Source organism: Geospiza fortis, unplaced genomic scaffold (assembly GCF_000277835.1).
Source record: "Geospiza fortis unplaced genomic scaffold, GeoFor_1.0 scaffold206, whole genome shotgun sequence".
In the NCBI taxonomy this organism is placed as follows: Eukaryota; Metazoa; Chordata; class Aves; order Passeriformes; family Thraupidae; genus Geospiza; species Geospiza fortis.
In genome coordinates, this window is record NW_005054311.1 from 9,239,401 (window position 1) to 9,256,635 (window position 17,235).

Genomic DNA, 17,235 nt, shown 5'->3' on the forward strand with positions numbered 1-17,235 from the left:
TGGTTATTATTTCAGATGCTTGTTGATAACACAACATTTCTTACTTTTCTGTATTCTTTACGGAAAAGATTTGCCTATTTCCTTTAAACAGGACGAACAGTGGTATAGCCAACCCAGCCAAAAGCTCCTACAAACCTGTTTTCTTATTTTCTTTTTCCTACCCTTTTGTAGCCACAGGCAAGACTGCCTCAGATCTCATCTTTTAAGTGCTACAACCGATCTATTAAATGTCTTCTCATGGACATTTTTTTCAGCTCAGAGGAGTAGAGTTGCTGAGTGAGAAAGGCATGAGCCGGGCTCTTGCTGCTGGGACTTCCTCCAGACCAGCTTGCAGTCTTAAGAAAAATGAGTTGGATGGTCTTAGCTCTGTCCCCAATGAGCAGCAGCAGTAGATCACTTCACAAAAATGAGCCACGCGTAATTTGGCACCATTGACAGAAGACTCACTCGCAGCAGCTCAGGGCCTTGCAGGCTTGAGATAATGTGCTGCTAAAATCACCTCTTGACCCCAACCCAGGAGGTTCCTCCAGGTCACAAGGGAAGAGGGGGGTAGCAGGCCGCTGTGAGATACCTTGATAAATGTACAAGCCCCTGCACGTCAGCCTGGCACGCCTGCACCAGTGTGAGCTGCTCTGTTTATCACAGGAAGAAGAATTTGTTTCCTGGGTTGTGTTAGAGGACTCCAGACTTCTCATTTCGGCTGCCTCCTCCTTTTTCCCCTCCAGTGCAGCGAGCCCACTGAAGTGAACTGGTGGCCCTGACGGAGTGCAGAAGCAGGCTGCATGCATCTCCTTGTGTTGCAACTGGCAGAGAAAATCGGACACTGGGACAAACAACCATAAATCAGGACTGTCCTGATTAAATCAGGCATGGCTGGCAAGTAAGTTATTAGCCGCCTGTGAAACTAATTGTGATACTGATACACTCAATTTTGCTGTGTCTTTCAAACACCGATTGTGATGGGAAACAGCTGTTAGAAACCAGCCACAGCCCCCCCCCAAAAAAAAAAAAAAAAAAAGAAAGGGAGAGAAAGGAAAAAAAAAAACAGATCAGGCTTATGATTCAGAATCATAATAAAGTCTGTCTTCTCTATTCCCTTGCACAAAAGCTCTTATATTCTTCTATTCTCCTCTAGACAATTACTCCCAGCAGGCAGGGTCACTTAGGATGAGCACTATTGCATTTAAAGTTCATCTACTGAAGGGGGGAAAAAGACAGAGAAATAAGAAAAAGAAGAAAAAAAATTTCTTCCCATTAGTGTGAGAAAAAAATGGCAGGTTTAAAATGGGTTAGAAATTCAGGTTAAAGCAAAAAATAATTGTCACATGACATCATCAGGAAAAAAGATTTTATTCAGTGGTATTGTTTGACTGAAAACTTCCTTCACAATAACACCAATGCCAGGATAAAAAGAAACAGTGTTTATTTGATGCCTGGATGGGGCAACTGTTATGAGCAGCTAGAAAAAAATGGATGTTTTGAAATGTGTCAGAAGGAGAAAGGGCCTAATTCTGCTTTGGTGGAAGCTGGTGGTGAGCCCTCCACCACCTCCCGTGCTGACTGGCAGGCCACGCTGCATGGGACACGGAGGGCTGGGCAGGAGGTGGCAGTGACCCCCTGTGCAGTGGGAAAAGTGTGTGGTTTGGCCAGCTAAAACCTCCTGCTGTCAGGAGTTTGCTCAGTCACTCAAGCCAGGGCCAGGTGAAGTGCTGTAGTAGTTAAGGATAGGAGCTGAGCAGGGTTTGTGGAGAGGTTGTTATTGGACTGAGAAACATAGCTCAAAAACCAGACAGGATTTTGAATGTATAGACCCTTCTCAAGGTCTGAAAAGGAATCAGCAAAGCCTAGCTTGAAGTCTGCTGCTTGACTTAGCCTCAAAGAAGATTTTTGAGACCCAAACTCTGTTTTCTTTCCCAGAAATACTTAGGCTAGCATAAAAAGTTACCTCTCTTTGTACCCTTCTAACTGCCATGATGACTACTCACATCTGAAAAACACCTCCCATAAGACAGAACATACCTACATATGCAATATGTGTGATTTGAAGATTCTTCCCTCATCGGAATATTAATTCTTAGTGACTTTGTGCCTTGGCCTAAGCCCCTGCAATGGGCCCCTGTTGGAGATTAGACTCTTCCAGCACTTGGTTTGAATCCCTGGAGCCTCAGATACTTTATATCTCCTATTTTATCTTTTTGCCACTTTTTCTTCTCATCTTGTGTCTCTCTAGTCTGTCTTTCTATTGCTGTTCATTTTTTTTCCCAAGTTATATTTTAGCTGTAACAGTGGAGAGAAAATGACATGCATTAGCTAATAACAATATGACTGCACCATGAGTTTGGGAGAGATGGAAGAAAAAAACAAATCACTCATGTTTCAAGAATCAAACCCCATCCTCTCAGCTTCCACAGTAATATCTCTGGCTTCCTGTTTGCAAACCAGAAGTGTTTATTTACAATGTCTTTTTAGACATCTTTTCAATGTGTAATGCTCATGTCATTACATAATGGGTCATAAATGATGTTGGTTGTCATAGAAAAACACAAAGTCATCAAATATTTTCTTGGTTTTTTGTTTGCCTTTTGTGGCAGGATTCAGAGTTGTCTGCAGTTCGGAAAAAGGTAAATCATCATCTTTCCAGTAATTCCAGCCCTGGTGTATTCAGCCTGTCAGGAGTTTATGAGTGAGGTGATCCTGATGTTGCACATTCTAGTTGTATTTTTTCTCAGTGGCCCTGCTGTTTTAGGCAGCTCATCAGCTGCCTGCCCCGAGAAAGCCAGGCAAAGGCTTGCATGTCCATGGTTTTGTGAGCAGAATTGGAACACTACTACAGAAATATGAAATACAAAACATCTGACCATTTTTTTTTCAAATATAAGGCTATGCACTGAATCAGATCCTGGAAGTTCCTACTGTAACCCATGACAATGGTTGCCAGAGGTGTTTGTGCATTTTTCTGATCTGAACCGTAGGGACATTATATGAGTGCCTTTTTTTTTTCTTTTTTTGCAGTGTTAAGATGAAGATGCCTGGTCTGATTTTCCTTACCTGTTGCTATCATGGGGATGAGAGAGATGTACATAATATGCCCAGAGGATGCAGTCCTTATTCCTGAGTTAAACTAAGACCTGGCTCTCTCATGGACTTTTAGCTCAGCTGAATCTCCATGCTCCCTTTTTGTACGGTTTTCAAGTGGCAGCATTACAAATTGTTCCTTGTCTCAGTAACCTGTGAGAAGGAAAGGAGCCCTTAAACCAGGATACTGGGTTGAAATTTTACCTGTGCTTACAACAGTGTGTATCGAATATAACTCCCCTGAAGCTGGTGGTGAAGCTGCTATTCTTCCCTCTGAACAAATCAATTCCTATCCCTAAAACTAAGTGAATTAGAAAAGAAGTAAAGCTACCATTTATAAAATAAATATGTTTATTTGGTAAACATTGTAATCTGCGTGTGGACTTTATTGATACCAGCTGTATCTAAATTGTTTTTGAGCTTCTTAGGGAAAAGGCAAAAAGATTTTGCATAGTTTGGATAGATCAGGAGACCTTTTTATTCTCTTTGCCACAAAAATAACAAATAAACCACAATCAGGATAAAAGGCATTGACAAAATGTCCATACAAAAGACACACAAAACTTTCCACTTTTCCCTTTTTTTTTTATTGTGTGGAAGAGCACTGAGAGTCATTTCTGAACTGCCCGAAATAGATGGACCTCCTGGATCAGAAATGCAACTCCATTAATGTGAGACAATCTCCATCTTTTGTACATGCCACCTAGAGAATTTATGGGTATCTATGCAGAAAGAAGAGGGTTTCATGACTATTTCTTATCAGCACCAGAGGTTATTTTCTGTGGTCCTCTGCATCACTGCACAGTAGGGTGTTGGTGAGCACCCAATAAAATTTCCAGGCACACACAAGGAAATGCTGAACTAATAAACTGTTCTTTTAGTGAATTGCAGAGACCAAAGGATTTATCTTCCTTTCTGAGGAAATATACAGCTGTCACAAGTAATATTACTGAAAAAGTTTTCAGTTACTATGCAAGGTCAGATTACCTGCATCTTTTGTTATCTAGGTGGGTGATGAAAAGTCATTGAGATCTATCAAAAGTGTGGCCTCAATTCAGCAAGGTGGCTAAGCAGGTAGCTGGCTTTGCTGGGACTCTCTGCCTGCACTCAGCCAGCCATGTGCTTTAGCAGGCTGCTGAATTTGAAATTAAATTACAAGTAAAGTTCTTGAATGCAGTCTTGGAACTTACTCCAAGTAACCAGACTTACTTGTAACTTGAACTTACTTGTAACCAGAAATTGTAAATTACGTCAATATTATCCACAAGAGCGGGGTACATGTGTGTTGGTGTGAAAGGAGAAAAACAGTGTGTGTAGAAGAGTGGTAGGAGCAAACACTCTTCTGCAACCCTCCGTGCATTTCGCAACCCTCCGTGCACTCTTCTGCAACCCTCCGTGTACGTTGCATTTGCATACTGCCCAAAGAAGCCTTCAGAGACATCCATTGCATGAAACCACTACCCATCCTCTATGATGAATTTTTATTGCATAGCTTACACTGTGCTAGGAAAAAAACCCAAATAAATCTAAAAGTACTAGCCCTGCTATGAGTTCCAAACACAGTTCTCATTTCAGGATCCTGGCATGCACTTGTGAAACATTTAAATACCTATTGGTGGATAAGAAAATCAATATACTTGTGAGGTGACTAAGTAACAAAATATATTAGAATTGATGTTACAATTAGGAAAAAAAAGAAATAAATTGTTTTTCTGCTCATTAATATTTGGATAAATATTTATGAATGTATAAGACAAGCAAGCACTGCCAACACTAGATCTTTATTATGCCGGGCATGGGAATAATTCAAGCATTTAGGCAGCTGCAGGTTGAACCTAGCCCCACTGGCTGTTCAGCTGAATTTGATTTGGCCCCAGGAAGACATTGCTTTGGAGATGGCTTAGGTTGCATGGTTTCTGTGCAGTTTTTGTTTGGAAGAAAGGGACTGAGATTGTCTGCAGGTAACAGGCTCCTGACAGTGAGCTGTGTTTGCCTTGACAGATGTGTGCTAAGCAGAGTGATGCTCAGGGTGGAGTTGTCTGCTGCCAAATGGACAGGTCAGCCAGATAGGAAGGATTTGCAGGAGTTTTGTTTACTGGATTGGCCAGCCTGGAAGCAGCGGTAGGCGCTCCCTTAGGACAGGTTTTCTACGGGGGTCTCATTTTTGTCTCTTCTGTTTCTCATTAAAGCCCCCAGTCCAGGCCCCTCAGTGCACATGGTGCGCATGAACCCTTTTGCCCAGGGCTGTGTGCAAGCCTGCTTGCTCCTCGTGCAGGATGGTCATCAGGGGGAACACAAAGCAGAGGGTGAACCCTGCTTGTCTTCCCCCTGCACAGGTAAGCTGGACGCTCTGCTGTCCAGCAAGTTGGCTTTTGTGGACTATTAAGGAAGGACTATTTATACAGTGCTGTTCTAAACATGTGTAGCTGGGAGAGGAGAAGGGGTCATGAAGAAGAACTGGGGTGATCTGACCACCCACAGCCATTTCTCTTTTCTTCCTGGTCAGCGAGAGCCTGATGTTCACTCTTTTTTTGTTTTTTGTTTTTGTTTTTTTTTTTTAAGGGAAAAAGAGGGATGGCTTCATTACGTCCAGGCGATTTTTGTAGTCCTTGTCTCTAGCTCAGGATGTGAACCAGAACAATAGGTGTTTTGGAACCTGAGCAGAAAACCAGCCAGATGACGTGGCTCAAAATGTGATTTTGCAGGGGCGCGCATCAATAACGGGACTGCGGCGCTGCACGGATATTGCGCAGGCAGCCTTAATACGCTTGTGTGGCATCCGGATTGACAAGACAGACCACGATGGCTCCAAAGGGTCAATAAAACACGCGCCATGAAGGACTTACACAATAGACAGTAATGGCTTCTTTGGAGCTGTTACGGTCTATTGGGTCAATAATAATCCACTTTTTAAAGAGTGCCAAAATATGAATTTACACAACAAGCCGTAATGGCTCCTGATCTATCAGATAAATTATATGAATTATCAGCATTAGAGCCCACAGTGCAACACATGTTTATCTGTTAGGGTGGATAGAATAAATGTTATGTGCTTCAAAATATACTTTCATATTCAAAGATCTGATTTCTTAAAAACATCTGTGGGGAAAGAAAAAGAGAAAATCCAAAACTCAAATCATTAAACCCTTAACATAAATAACATAGATCAGGAAATTTGAACCTGAGACTGTCTCTAGAAGGTTACTGTAAGTTTCCACTCTATGTTATTTTTAATTAAATATTGCAGCAGCATTTGCCATGTATATTTAATTTTTCAGTTGTTAATTTTTCTGTTCAGGTTTGTCTGTGAACATTTTCCCATACTGATAAACTTTTCTATGCAATTGCATCTTTTCTCCTGTATTAAGAGCTAGTTACCTGAGTAATGGTTTGCAGGATGCAGACTGCATGTTATACAAACAGGCTTGGTCTGAATATATGCATTCAAGACCAAAAATCTGTTTAAATAACATATGTTCTGTTTGTGGCCACCTATCTGTTTCTATCAAGGAAGATAAAAGTCCTTGTCTGCACTGTTTTAGCTGCACAATCAAGACAGAAACCCTCAACTGATGTTTGCCAGCAGGTGGTGACACACAGCAACAAGCTCCAATGGCAACAACATTTCTCTGCAAAACTTGGAGAAAATCCAGGCTTCAGGAATATGAAATATGCCTTCAGTTTGGGAAGAAATAATGATGAATGTCCATCAGCAATGCATGTGATGATTTAGTCTCATTGCATGGCAAGAAGAAGTATGTTCAGTCCGCAGCAGGTCAAAAGTTTTCCTTGCTGTTTCTCTGCATTTCTTTCTTGTTATTATGAAGCATTTGGCTTGGCTGTGAAATATACTTTTAATTAAAAGATAGGAAAATCATAGGAAGACAGCAGCAGCAGAGAGCTGCTAGAAAGCCTGCTGTCTTAGCTCTCGTAATAAACATAACGCGAAGGATTGGTGCACACACAGTCTGAAGTGTTGTAGTGAGAATATCTGTACGGTGACTTGTCCGAGTCCTTTCAAAGAGAAGTGTAAATAGTGTTTTCTGCTTGTCTGTGATTTTCCCATGCTTTTTAAAACTTCATATGCTTTCCTTCCTGGTCTCACACCCAGGTAAACTTGTTTGAAAGACCCACAGCTTATCCTAAACACCACCACTGAGTTTGTAGTAACTTAGTGGGCAAATAAGTCTTCTGTTACAGACAAGATAAAAAATTAGTACAGAATAGTGGCTGGATCTGTCACCTTTGGTTTCTATCATCCTGTACTTTCCAGGCATTAAGAATTCCTTGGATTTCATGCATACATTTTGTACACATTACCTTAAACAACATGCCCTTGAAAAGAAATTGGGGTGCTCACAGCATTTGAAGTGCAATAACTTAACAGAGGGAAATACAAGTCTCATCCTGCTTAGCAGAGAGCTGAGAACAGGATGAAAATGTAAAAATACTGAGAAATTTTCCCCCTTTGCAGTGTCTGTTTCCTGCAAGTATCTACCGTCTACAATATTGACTGGTTTATCAGGCAGCAGGTATCTCTATCAGTCTATCTTGAATTGTCATCCAACAGGAGATTAAACGCTGCCTGCCTCCTTCTTGTGATTTTCAGTCTTCACATCGCAAAGTTTTCAATCAAATTTCAGCGGTGTACATTTAGCTTAGAGAACTCGTGGTACTTATCTTCCCAAAGCAGGTGATTTAGACCATGTTTACCTTGTACAGTGCCAAGATATCTTTCGGCAAACCTGTCCACATCTCAGACCTTGAAATGATTCCTAAGTTAGCGGGGTTTTTTTTTTTTGCTTTTCTCTGTTTCCCTTTCTCTGTCCCTCCACAGGCAGGCTACCAGCCAAACAACACAATAGCAGCACAGGTCCTAAAGAACAGATACGTGCCAATTTTTGGAAGAGTTATATCAATGTGGGAACTTTCTGTTAGATTTTTTTAAAACAAAAGCAACGTGGTGCCTTACAGCCTTGTTCTGAGAAGTTTCTTCCTTCGTAATCTCCTCAGTGCACTTATCACAGTGTGGTTTCACCCCACGAAACTGCTCAAGCCCAGGAGGATGTCAGTTGGGTGCTCATCTTGGTTTGCATCAGATACCTGAGGAAGTTGTGGGTTGGGAGGTATCCTGTAAAATAAACTACAGCTCCATTTGTAAGGAATCCAGTAAGAGCAAGCTGACACTGAAAAAAGGGCTTCTCTGCCAATTAGCATATTTTCTGCATAGGATTTTGATAAACAGACTAACTAGAATTTGAATAAGCATAAACTTGAGATTAAAAAATGCTGGAAAGGCAAATCAAAACAATCACAAATGCCAGACTGGATTTTTGTGGTTTATTCTCCATGCAATGGAGCTAGAATATAGTATAACTAAGAGTGATTCTGCTAAGGTGAAGGAATGAAGAATTGGAAATTATAGTTAGAGCCTTAATTGGTCTCTCACCACCTAATACTTTGAAAAAACTGGCATACAGCAGTCAGGGCAAGGTCTAGGAGTAAGATCTGTTCACTTATTCTGGCCACTTAGAACAGCATGAAAAAACCTTAGAGGGGCAAAATGGTCCACAGACCAATATAGACCATGTTTCTGTCTGCAAAAGCAATTGAGAGTGCAAATGTAGTTCCAGAAAGTGAGAAGTTGCGTTTCAAGGACTTTCTGCTTGGAGTCAGAGGAACACATTCACATTTTTTGGTATGGGGCTGCTCAGCTAGGTGCTCCCTAGGAGTTGGCATTTGGGATGGACAAATCTCCACAGCGTGACACAGGCTGGCTGTGCTTGAGCACTCACCCTCAGGGTGGGATGAATGTGAGAAATGCAGTTCTGGATACAGTCTTTAAAAACAGGTCAGGAATTTAATCCTGAACTCTTTCTTATTCTAGAAGATCCAAGAGGCTGTTACAGTAATTTGATGCCAGCTGGGAAGAGGCAAACACCTCCCAAGTCACTGCTTTGGCCAACAGCCTGATGACAACAGAGGGTTCTCATCAGGCAAGAGAAATATTCCAGAGGGTGATACCCACTAGAGTTCATCTGCTTCATGCTGTCAGGGCAGCGTGAAAGAGAGTGAAGTGACAGGCGAGTTGGCCCAGCTGCTTCTTCATGAATATCTGAGATTCTTGCCTAGTGTAAGTGGAAACTATATGAACACATCAAAGATGAAAAGACACTGAAAATTGAAAGGCAGTGCCTAGATGATTTTTAAAAGAGTGAATTTGGCTCAATCTAATTCACTTCCTCCGTATACGAAATGGGCTAGATTGAGATGGTAGGAGTGAAAGAAAATTGCTATGTTGTTGAATGTGGAAATTAATTTTTTTTAACCTTTTGCCTGCATTTTTTGCTTCTTGCTTCCCTTTCCACAAGTACAAGCAAGCAAAAGTGCCTGGGGCCAGGCTGCAGGGAGAGGATTATGGTACAGTCCCATTTAGGAATCAGCTTGGCTGAACTCTGCTCAGGGGTACCTTGTTGGCAGGGGTCCATGGATGGGGTGAATGAGTGTTAAATGCTGATGTTTATAGTCCCATCAGCTCAAAAGAGAGTGCAAGGTGTGAGCTGATACACAAGATGTAGATTACCACCACTTTTAAAAGTCATGCCTTCCCTTTATCTGAAAGCTTCTCCTCACTGAAGCAAAGTCCTGCTGGCAGGATTGTAATCTCAGAGTTTTGGAAGTGGTGCAGACATTTTTGGTTCCAAAAGCCCAAAATATATGATTGTGACAAAATAAAACCAATTCTTTATCACCCAGTGCTCTCACCTGGTAATGTTACAGAAGCAGAGCCCATGGCAGTAGAGATGCTTCCTCCATCAGATGGGATGGATGGGTTGTGCAAGACAGAGCTGGGGGGAGCAGTGGCGCACTGGGAAGGGCTTGGGAGGGGAAATAAGGAGAGAGCAGATTCTGTGAGTTGAGAAAGGTCTGCTGTGGACTGGCGCAAAAGAAAAAGGTGACAGATATCAATAGTGGAGTTATAGTGTATGGTATGCATGAGAGGCAAATTTGGACATTTTTGAGTGCTTGCTGTGTGACTTTGGCTTATTTTAATATTAGTGTATATGTATGAATGGAATTAAAAGAAAGTAAAATTGTTATATGTAGGTTGATATTCTAGCACTATTATTGGCATAGAGGAATATTGGATATGTGACCCCTTTAATATGCTAAGACCAGAAGATGAACGTGATTTCTATTGTTAGGATGTGTCTGAGAACAAAAAGTTTAAGAAATCTGTGATTTGGGCTACTGGGGTTTCTTTTCCTTTCCTGCTTATTCTCTATGTTAAAGTAAACAGGATGTTTCCCATGTAAACTGAGATTTTTGTGGTTCTAAATTTAGCTCTCAATAGTAGCATTATTACCAAAGTCCTCAAGCTCAAACTGTGGAAATCCCAAGATTATTTCCATTTGAAGTCCCATCAAAATGCTAACAGCAAAGTTTCCCAGCACCTGCTGCAACTGAGCACACTGGGCAGCTGAGGGACACAGGGATTGCACTGATTCATTGGAACTGCAAACCCTCAAGCAAGCACCAAGGAGAATTGCTGAGAGAGGGAGGAAGAGAGGGAGGGAAGGAAGGGCATGAACCCTAATGTGCAGAGCCAGCAGTAAGGACCAACAGTTTGTAGCAGCTTTCCTAAATTTTGAATGAAAGGAACATACTTAGCAGGCTATGTTTTATTTGTGTTGAATCCTGCACTTGAGTCTTCTGGTGCTTCAGAAAATGCATTTGAAGGTGGCTGAGGTATTTCAGTTTGACAAATAAACTAAGCTGTGGTTACTTTCTCAGTATGTTTTGTGTCATGGTGCTAATTTCCCATTCACTTGATTGGGATGCAATGATTCCACGACAATGTCAGTGCAGGTCTATGGAAAAGACATTATGGTGTCAAAATGAAATGAAACAATGTTAATTTGTCTATGGAAACAGTGTTCCACTGCCAAATTGAAACATAACCCTCAGCTCAGCCACCTTGAGACTTGGCACTCCCGCGCTATCGAAGGACCCCGCCGCACTGGGTGATTTTACAGTGGCGCACTGGGAAGCTACAAATCTGGATTAAATATTAGAGGAGGTGAGACAATTTGTTTTGTTCTGTGAAACCACAACTGTATAGCATTTCCTAGTGTTACAAGGGCCCTCCACATGTGCTGCAGTACCTAAAGCCGGGGGAGAAGATGAGAATTGAGGGGAGAAAAAGTACTTTTTCAACATTTACTCAGATTTCTTTTGGCTTCCATTGGCTCTCAGCACATCTCATTCCTAGCGTTATGTTAATGGATCTTTTTTAGGTGAAAAATATTATTAGATTCTGCAGTGTTCAGAGCACCTAACCAACATCTGGGACACCAGAGCTCAAATTAAGCAGTACTCTAAATCCAATTTGGGTTTTAACTCCACCAGGATGTTGCATTTCTAGTAAAACAAAAACTTGAACATAAACCAGAATCCAAAGTGTAAGGAATAAAATAGTGGAAAAGAATAATAAGCAAGTTGAAATCAAAAGACAAGGGCTGAGAGAGGGAAGAAGCAATATGTAAAGAGATATAGAAAATATAAATAAATATTTTCTCTGTTGTTAGGGGTCTATGGAGTGATAGCATCTACTTATCAATCACAGTTTGTCTTTTGTTTTATGTTCCTGGACAGTATGACCACCTTTGAAAAAGGGTGATCTTTGATCTCCTGCCCTAGGGTGAGCACCAGCAGATGTTCTTTTGTTCTTCTCTCTATACTCAGTGTCCCTCACCTCCTAAAGCTGAAGTGTGCTCCCCAAAACTGACAGGTGTTTCTCTGTTTGATTGCAAAAAGATGGATTTAGGCTAAATGTGACCTGAAACCTTCAAAGTGGAAGGGCCTCCCAGCGTGCTTGCGAACTGGTGGGAGGGAAGGCTGTTGTAACATCTGCTCTTCTGAGAATATTAGCAAATCACACACAGATGTCAAGAAGAAATAGGCTTGGCCAGTCTGTTAGGAGGGACTCTAGCACCCTCTTTCATACTGGGTGAATTTCTGGGATGATTCTGTCTGCTGAGCTTCTCAGTGATTTTTTTTAACTTGTTTGAGAGATGGGTGTAATGGCACTTCCCTGCCTTTTAGAGACATTACAGGGAAGAAATAAATTACAGGTTTTGTGGTGTCTGAGCAGTACTATAAGGCAGTCATGTAAATAGATAAGGCATCATGTGCTGGGCTGGGTGGAAAGGCTAATCACATGAGCACTATATCTTAAGGGAGCCAATCCTTTCTTTACCTGTGCCTCAGCTGGCATAAAAATCTGACACTAGCTAATGAAAGCAATAAAGCTATCTAATCTTATTGATGGCTATGGAGATTTCTTGGACATGAGGAGCTCTGTGTTCTACTCTTGTATATTGATAAAGTTGTCTTGGGGCTGTGCACAGCATTTCTAGATGTTCACTGAAGTCCCAGAGCTACAGGCCCTCCTGAGAGCCCAATTGCTGCTTCAGTCTTACTGTGTGAGTGATGCACATTCCTTTTTTTGCAGAAAGGTCCTTCTGCCTTTCATCATTCCAAAGGTAGGAGGCATGAATTTGTTGAATCTGGTGCATGTGGTCATGCCAGTCATTTCCTGGAAGATGCCAGGTCCTCTCCTCAACTTTGAGAGGAAGACTGAGAATGGGTATTAGTGTTCATACTAATATTTAATGTTCAATTGTCTTGCACAGGCTTTCATGCACCAAACTATGACTGGTATTGCTACCCCAGGGCAGGATGTCATGAGAATCTTCCCCTATCCCACATCCATTGGACCCCCTTCTCTCTCCAAGTGGTATCCATCAAATATCCACTGTTGAGAACTCCCTGTAACTTCTCCATGAGTCAGATGCTGCTTCAGTCACTATTTTCCACAGAGATTCCCTGGCTATCTGAATGCCTAAGAGGAAGCTTTTGGCTCTTCAGGCACCATTTACGCATTGTTTTGAAGTAGTTCACATTGCACTAGTTATAATTGTTAAGATGTGCATCACACAGCTGCAATGTACAATCCAACTTCAAATTTATTGGGAAGAACTACAACATGAAATATTGCAGACCTCCCAGCAGCTAAGAAAACTCATTGAAACATCCTGCTATACAGGCTGGTATTAAAATACAGGAATCATTTGCGCTAAATGAGGAGGGCAAATTCACCATATTCTAAGTGTGCTTTATTCACTGTGAGACACATCCTCAAATTTTTTTTGTTTTTGTTTTTGTTTTTGTTTTTGTTTTTGTTTTTTGTTTTTGTTTAAAGACAGGAAGATTTCTTCCTTTCCAAGGTTTTCTCTCCCCCTCTTTCTCTTCCCCACCACACATACATGCTTGGGCAAGCATGCACACAAGCACATGCCTTCTCTTTCTCTGGGTGTAAAGCATGGTGGACATCTGGTTTCCAGGCTCAGTCTTCACCCCTAGAGACAAAGAACAATGTCATTGTTTGAATATGTTCTTTAGAGGTTGACATTTGGGGAATTTATCTGCTATCCTCCAACAAGTGAGACCATTCCAACACTTTTGTGCACTGTGTAAACCGCAGATTAATTGCACAAATTACATGAATTATCCTAAAATTTTTGGGTAATGTTTGCCCTGTCAACACTGTAATTGAGATGACTGGGCATGTAGAAAGCCTGCATGTGGCGAGCAGCAATCCATGATGCAGATGGGGAGGCAATTTGCATCTACCTCTGCTTAGAAAACATCCTGCAAGGACTGTAGTCTGCAAGTAGAATAGGTAATGTGAGACTTGATCAAAACAAAAAAAGCAATGGGATATAGTCTTCCATAATACTCTGTAGTATGGAGGGGTGTAGCTGTCTTCCAAATGCCAGGTGGACTTCCAGTGTGTGTGTGTGGTGGTGGGGGAAAATATTTAAGTTCCAGATTTTAGTGTTCCATCAACTAAAACTCTTCATTGCTTGTGAAATCAGACACAATAGTAAGGGGAAAAAACCACCAAACTTTTAATGGATTTGTGCCCATATCAGTTGAACTCTACTGTCTGTAGTTTGGACCAAGTGGTGATGCCTCACAAGGCTTATCCCACTGATCACATCAAACCTGCCTTGTCATTTTGAAGAGGTGTTAGTGCAATATCTGGATTTGTGGTGGAAGGCATCAGATCAACAGCCCAGACTATTCCTTTACATCAATGAACAGAAGCAAAATATCTGTAACAGTGCAATAATGCCTTAGAGGTTATGTTTATAGTGCTGAGAACTACAAACATTTGGGATTTGTAGGCAATCACATCCCTTGTCCTTTCAGTGAGATGGAAATCAGAACAGAGGATGGTGAAGGCTGGCACCCACTTGAGCTCAAAGGCTTCCAAGGGAGCTGCATTTCTCACTTCACATAAGCATGGCATGGCATTGTGTTAGCAATCCCTACTTCCTTTGAGGTAAGGGCAAATCCAGACATTGAGGCTGATTTAACCATCATATGTGCCATTTTTATTTCATTTTTTAATTTTTTCTTTCCCAGAGACCCCTGAATACTCTAGTGTTTCCAGCAAGACTTAAATATGAACAAGAAGATTTTAACATAGGTTTATTTCTGGACCTCCCAAAAATTTCATTCAGAATTTCCCAAGTCTGTATAAGTGCTCAGAGTCACTGGAATGGGCTTGTTACCAAAGGTAGAAGGGTGTTGATAGTTATTCAATGCAATTGGTATAAATTAGGTGTTTGGGGAATCAGTACAGTCTCTGACTTAGGGCAAGAATTCCCTTCTGTGAGATACTTGAGTAGTGAAGGAACTCAGGCTTTGAGCTCTGGAAGACATGGAGCAGAGTGCAGGACAGGAAAGGAGTGAGAATGTCTAAATCAGACAAGATTTGTGTCCAAAGGAGAAATTCCGGTGTGCCTCCACGTGCTTTTAAAGTGAGGGGCAAATGAAAACTTGATTTTGATACAGCGAAAAGAAAAATTCCCATTGTGTTCAACAAGGCTGGGATTTCATCCAAGACCTCCGCATTATTCTAAGACACTCATGTAGCCCACATTTAATCTTTTAGAAAGAGTATTCTGTCTCCAGAAATTATCAACGTTTTCTAATTTTCTGACTTCATAATCTGCAAAGCCCCTGTCATGACTTCTTTTTGTACAACACATTTTTGTTCTTTATTTTTTCTTTCAATCTTGCAATCATTGTTATGCCCCCAAAGATCAAAGATTCATAGCATAAGGTAAAAATAACTACTTGCAAATAATAGATACATGCTTTTTAATAAACTTTTAGTACTTAATAAAGTAAAATACCTGGAAAAAATCTGGAAGATGAAGAAATACCAGATATGTTCTTGATTTGACTTGGGACAGGATTTCACCCCACATTTTTATGAGGAATATTTAGCACACAGACATTCCACCTCCTTGTATCTCCACCCCCATATATTTCAAAGCAAGAACAGAAGGCAACGCAAAAGTAGCTGCCACCATCCACAAGATAATTCTTTCAAACATCTCTCAGCATTCTAAACCATAATCTAAACTTATGTCCACATAACAAAGAACAGCCCTTTGAAATGAACTGAGAAACTGTAAAGCCATTAAGAAAATGTGCCATTAAGAAAAGGATTTCAGCATTTCCTATGAAAAAGGTTCCCAATGTATGTATTTCCACATGTTCAGAGAAATGATTAAAGTGTTTATAGCTTTTGTAATTGGTCTCTCTCAATTTAAAAATATAGGCTTTTTTTTAACGTTACATTTCTCTGCCGCTCTTTGTCTAGAATAACATTAATGAAGTCCCATTTTCTGAGTTGCCGAAGGTAGGGAATAGGGAAGCGATGTGTTTAAGGGAACACGTTCCCGGAGCACGCCGTCTGTCTGCCCATATTCCAGCAGGCACGGCCTCCCGTTAATGTGTCCATTAGCCACGGCGCGTTCCTGTGGGCTCCGGGGCTGCTGCGCTCCACGCGGCACTGGGCACAGATGGCAGCAAGGAAAGGGGGCTCATTCCCTCTCTCACAGCACCCTCTGCATGCTGCTGCCCAAGTCAGGGCGCTTGGAGGAAGACACGCAACGTTTTTTCCTTGTTTGGGTCCAGTCGAGGGTGGTCAGCACCCTGAGAAAGCCAAACTCCATCACCAACTCCCCAAAAGCAGCAAAAAGAAGGAGGGCACTGCTAAGTCAGTCCCTTGCCAAAGAGTATCGAGCCCTTTCTATGAGAGCTTTTGCTCTGCTCTGGCAAATGCTAGAAACATACTGGCTGCGCTGATAGAAACCACAGGTATGGCTTTGCATTCAAGGAGTGAGTGAATCTTGGTCCTGGAGGCCAAAGCCACTTTCATCACCTACAGATCATGGCTTTTGGAGTGGTTTGTGGCTCCTTTAGGTCAGTCCAGATTCCAAATGAATACATTTATTTCATAGGTAAGTGTTGCTATAGGACACGAAATAAAACTATGCGGACACTGGAATCTCCTAGGTAAAAAGAAGGGCAGTTTAATTTCTGACTCCAACATTTATAGATTTCCAAAAGTGACAGTGGATTGGAGGATGACAGTGCCACCTCTCCAATGACACTGGACAAACTAACAGTCCATCAAATTTCTCCTCCTCCAGAAAAGAATACAAAACAATAAGTATTTACAGAAAAGTATGTGAGAAAGTTCATTACAAGAATGTAAACATCAGAAGGCTTAGAAGAACTTAAAAGAACAGGGTGGCAGGTAAGAATATATGCATAGATATTTTTTTTTTTGTAGCAACTGTCAATCAGGTCATATGTAAATTTTTTTTCATTCTATTATTTTCTTTTATGCTGTTAATATAAAACTTTAGGTTTTGTTCCATTTGTAAAAGCATATATCAAATGTTTTGTTATTTCTTTTCATAATACCCCAGGAGAGGGTGTTTTACCTTTCCTTTTGTAAATTATCTTAAGTAGAAATTGTCAATCTGGGATTGACAGCTATTTGTTACAGAAAACAAGGCATTGTTCCCACTTTGCTTCATCCACCAACACAGATGCTGCTGTCACATGTCACAACAATTGGGAAACTTATTAAGCTATAAAGAGCAATAATACTATAATATAAAGATATGAGGGTGGAAAAGGATGTGTTTGCTGGCTGGAGGTATGAAATCCTATCCTTCATGTAGTTGATCTGACAATGCTCTGACACTCCCACCAATCTCTTCTTTC